Here is a 6000-nt window from a genome sequence, read left to right as displayed (position 1 = left end):
CAATTTTAATAATGGCTTTATCATTCCAATCAAAACAATCGTTTACAAGATACATCTATCTTTTAAATTTTTAATACCTAAACGTGAAACATAATTTCTGACATTTGTCTAGGTATCCAGAAATGTGTACTCTTTTATCATTAAAAGGATTTCTATTAAACTTTTGATGTCAACATATATTTAAAAATATCGATATAATTTGTAACGCCATACGAAGAGCCTAGAACAAGGTGTATTTATGCATGATGCAAATAAATGCATAACAGTAAAAACATATAAATGCAGAAGGAAGATGTTCAATTTAATGATGCCAGAATCACGTCATTATGCGTGCATGAAGACAACATTCGTCTCATGAAATTTTCATCTTTTTATTTTGTGGTAAAAATTGACAATTTCCAAAATCATCAAACAAAGAGTCATAAAGCTTTCTTTAAGTTAATTACCTTTTCATTTTGATGTGTCATTGCTGTCACTTGTAAACAAATCTTAGTCTAAAACGGTCATTTTAATCTTTTCATCATGAAAAAAAAAACTGAACGATAAATTATTAAGTCATGTTCAGTCGTTCAGTCCATTTTCAGATTCCTCGACTGCTTTAACTTCAGTACCGGTCAGACAATTCCTATGCAGTCAATTCAGTTCTTTTCATTAATGTGTCAGCAAATACAGTATGTTGTTGATCTTAACATGTATATAACAATTGCTGAACATTCTAGATATAGACTGAACAGACCTTTTTTGACTGCAAGCGAATTATCTGAACAAAACTGATTTTAGTGCAGTGGATAAGTCTGACAAATGATTGAAAATTACTTCATATTTTTTTGTTCAGTCTTTTAATAGCTGTACAGATCAAAGTTAGCTATTATGACTTTTATTCGTTTACTTGTGTCTGCCACCCCCAAAATATACTGGACAATTAACCCAAAACCTGGACAATCAAAATGTATTGCGCAAAATTCGATCAGTATTGTCATCTCTTCTTTTATATTTAGATTTTCGTGGATATTTTGACGTTGAGTTCGTATTTGATAACAGCAAAACAAAGAAAAAGGTAAATGTTCAATATCTGGTCATTGCTTGCTTTATATATTATTAAACGCCAGTAAGTAAAACCAGGTAAAAGATAGCAATTATAGGCCATTGTACAGCCTTCAAAAATAACCAAAAGCCATACCGTATAATCATGATAATGTAAAAAGCAAAATGAAAAAAAAAACCAAACCAAACCGAAAAGCAAACTTGCAGACAGTACACAACGACAATCACAACATAACAAAATCATGACTAGTTCATAGACATTGAATAAAAAATAAAATGTTCTATTCGGCAATGAAAAACTTCAATTTGCGTTCTTATTCGCAAAATCTGACTACGTTGGCAAATATAAATAATCACAGTGGTAAGCATTATTTTGTAGTGATTGCACGTGATTTCGCAGATGAAAATTTAGTATTCAAATATAGGCCAAGTCATTCCAATCGTGATAAGACCATATTGATGTTTAAAGTCTTCAGTTCTTATATCAGTTATTGAATTGTCGAACATTTTCAGATAAAAGTAACAATTTGGCGAAACATCCAACAAGAAAAAAAAGTAACTTTTAAACCCAGCTTGTTTATAATATTTGCTGATCACCCTGAAGTTGAAAAAGGAGATGGAACTCAACCAAAAGAAGACAATATGGAGAAACTGGTTGACGAAGTTATGGAATTTGCAAGTTTGTTTTCGACCATATGCTATAAAATTTATTTAGCATGGACAAATATGTTTATTTTCTAAAAATATTTCAGTTTTTACTGTGCTTATGAAGTTGACTTCAATGTCATATACGTAAACATTATTTCAACTAAAGCAACAACTAATTCATTCGTAATCAACTATTTATGTATCGTAATTTAACTTTTAGCTACTGCGAATGCCATTAAAACGAGTACAATAATATAAAAATATCAAGTTTTGTTTGAACCATGATCGTCCTTTCTCCTTTCTTTTTTTTTTTTTTTAGAAAAGACAAGATTACCATGCCTTGTTGCAGGAAGACAAATTATGTTTTACGGTGGATCATCAAACTCTGTATTTATTCACTACAAAACAAACAAGGATGTTATTCAGGTATTTGGAGCGCCTCATTTTTGATGCAATGCTAACATATTAGGTCTTCCACTTGTCCAAGGAAGGACCATATGATTTTATTCTGATTGTATTGTTTTCTTCCGCCAGTTTTGTTTCATAAATGTCGATGTTGTTTCGCAACATGTCGATAGGATAATTGGTATGAACGAACTGTACTTGATCGTGAGCGCATGCAAGGAATACTAATGAATTGTCCTCCCCATGCTTTGACTGTCATTTCATATGTACATGTTGTTTCCAAGTGCTACATGTATGAACAAACTGTGAATAAGAAGAGCATGCGAGAAATAGTAAGAAGTAGTCATTCCCATGCCTTGACATTTCATATGTACATGTAGTTTCCATGTGCTACATGTATGAACTAACTGTACTTCAACATGTGTGCATGAAAGGAATACTAATAAATTGTCCTTCCCATACCTTGTGAAGCAGGATCTGCTTACCCTTCCGGAGCACCTGAGATCACCCCCAGTTTTTGGTGGGGTTCGTGTTGCTTAGTCTTTAGTTTTCTATGTTGTGTCATCTGTACTATTATTTGTCTGTTTGTCTTTTTATTTTTGGCCATGGCGTTGTCAGTTTGTTTTCGATCTATGAGGTTGACTGTCCCTCTGGTATCTTTCGTCCCTCTTTTGTATATGTAGTTTCCACGTGTTACATGTATGAACTAACTGTAATTTAGAAGAGCATGCTAGGATTAGTAACACATTGTCCTTGCCATGCCTTCACATTTCATGTGTACATGTAGTTTCCAAGTGCTTCATGTATGAACTAACTGCTCATGAGAAGTGTATGCAAGGAAAACTAATAAATTGTCCTTACTATGCCATACCTTGACATTCCATATGTATATGTAGTTTCCAAGTGTTACATGTATAAACTAACTGTAATTTAGAAGAGCATGCAATGAATACTAATAAATTGTCCTTCCCATGCCTTGACATTCCATATGTACATGTAGTTTCCAAGTGTTAAATGTATTAACTAACTGTTTTTTTTTATCATTACCATTAACGAATTCTTTATTGCACTAAAATTCTAATCCAAATAAAAAAACAAATCGAAGAACACATTGCAGATATAAAAATAGACCACAAGCTAACAGAATAAAAAAGTGTTACTTTAGAGGGAGAAATAAGTATGGAAGAATGCACAAAAGCCTTATCTAAGATGAAATTAAACCGTTCTCTAGGGTCAAACGGTCTCAGTGCTTAAATTTATCAAACCTTTTGGGGTGAGCTCAAAGAATTTGCAGTATATACATTTATTAAATGTTATGAAAAAGGGGAGTTACCTGAAACACAAAAACTGGGGATTATCTCCCTTATTCACAAAAAACAATTACTTTTAGAAAATTACAGACCTATAAAACTGCTAAATGTTGACACAAAGCTGATTGCATATACCCTAGCACAAAGAATTAAATATTCTACTAAAATTTTTTTAGTGCAGATCAAAACGGCTTTATTGCAAATCGATATATTGGGTATAATGTAAGACAAATTCAGGATATCATAGATTATGCTGAATCATTTAGAATAGAAGGAGTCTTGTTATTTTTAGACTTCTCAAAAACGTTTCATACACTTGAATGGGAATTTATGTATTCAGCGTTACACAAATTTGGCTTTCAAAAATCAATTTTAAAATGAATTAAAACTATTTACAATGATGTTAAATACTCAGTTACGAATAATGGTTGGATATCAGAACCCATATCTATTTTTAGAGGCATAAGCCAAGGATGTCCTTGTAGAGCTCTAATAATGGCCTGTAAAATTAGACAAGATTCTAATATTAAAGGGTTTGAAATAAAAATTGATGGAAAATCCCATAGTCTCAAAATATCACAATTAGCAGATGACACAACCTTATTTCTAAAAAATAAAAAGGAAATATCTAAAATACTAAATTTAATAGAAAAATTTGGGACAGTCTCAGGGCTAAAACTAAATGGAGCAAAAACTGAAGGAATAAGGTAAGGTAAACAAAAACACAGCATAGAAAAATTTGACAACATTAATTGGACAAATGGACCAATTTAGTCTTTAGGACTATATTTTGGATTGAATAAAAAAGAGTGCCAAACGCTAAATTTTGGAAAACAGTTCCAAAAATCTGAAGAAAAAAAAATTAAATACTTGGAAGAAAAGAAACCTTACGATGATAGGTCGAACAACTGTTATTAAAACTCTCATCATCAAAAACTTGACATATTTAGCAACAGTATCCAATATAGATAAGTATAATTTACCACAATTTAATACAATTATTTTTGATTTCATTTGAAACAATCGAACAGAAAAGGTGAAAAGAACAGTATTATGTACCCCAATGTTACAAGGTGGTCTAAATACGACAAACATTGTAAAACAAATTGAAGCAATTCAAATAGGATGGGTCAAAAGATTGACATCTCCTGAAACTTCTAACTGGAAAGTTATACCAATTCTTTTTTGGTAACTTTGTAAAAAATGTTCTAATTTTTTAATATGAACATAGAAAATATTAATTCAATATCTAACATAAATAAGTACAAAATACTAGACTTCTAATTAGAAATTATCAAATCATGGATAAAATATACAAAGGGATTTGATTTGATTTGATTTTTTGTGTTTTAACGCCACTTTTAAGCACCGCATTTGGGCTATTTCGTGGCGGCCAGTTTTTATTGGTGGAGGAAGCCGGAGTGCCCGAAGAAAACCACCGACCTTAGATAGAAAAACTGATAATCCTAGTCAATTAAGATTGGAGTCGAGTGCACCCGCACGAGCGGGGTTCGAACTCACAACCTCAGTGTTGACTGACTAGTGATTACAGTAGTAACTACTTAGACCACTCGGCCACCGGGGCTTCAATATACAATGGGAAAAACTGCAACACCTGATAACTTTAGATCAATCCGACAACAGATTATATGGGGGAATAACTATTTAAAAGATAATGGTAAAAACCTTGTTTTTAAAAATTGGATTGATAGTAACATAATTCATATAAATGACATATTACATACTAATGGGAAAATATAAGAAAAAGTAGTACTTGAGAATTTAATAAACAAAACTAATTGGATGGCTGAACTGCTATGCTATTCCAATCATATAGAAAACAATGATTGAGCATGAGAATTCAGTTAAGACTAAAGTTTTAACGAAGCTGAGCACCATCATAAATAGTCGTCCGGAACTTTTATTAAATAATATGATACAAAAAATATTTATAAATTTATTAAAGGTCAGGATAAAAAGACACCACTTGCATTCTCAAAATGGAATCGTCTATTAAAATTTAGTAACTTAAATATTAAAACTGAAAGCATTTTAAAATTCACTCATTTTTTCTGAGGGATAACACACTGAAAATGTTTAGATGGAAACTATTGCATTATATCATACCTTGTAAAGCTTTATTGAAGCAATGGAAAATAAGTACAAGCTCAAACGGCCATGAATGTAATATAACAGAAGTTTACGAGCTCATGTTTCTAACATGTAAAACATTAAAAGTATTTTGGGACAAAATAAATAATATTTTAGCCAAAATTAGAATAGGAAATCACATTATAAGCTTATGAAATTTAGCTTAGGGATATAAAATTGAACAAGAAAAATACTATGAAGCAAATTACTTATTAACAATAATTAAATACGCAATTTATATGGCATACTATATCTCTGAACAAAGATTAAAACTTGTCAATACTTTTTGCATTTTCAAATCAAAATTTCAATAATTTTTGAAATAGAGTGTAAACGGCAGGATAAACTTAAAATTCTTTGCAGTGTTGCAAAAATTTTAAGTGCTTTGCAAACTAGAAATAAGTTACATTCGTGTTTTTTTTTATTTTAAGATTAATATATA

The sequence above is a fragment of the Mytilus californianus genome, unplaced genomic scaffold (assembly GCF_021869535.1).
Source record: "Mytilus californianus isolate M0D057914Y unplaced genomic scaffold, xbMytCali1.0.p SCAF_11, whole genome shotgun sequence".
Lineage (NCBI taxonomy): Eukaryota > Metazoa > Mollusca > Bivalvia > Mytilida > Mytilidae > Mytilus > Mytilus californianus.
This window is presented reverse-complemented; position numbering follows the sequence as displayed.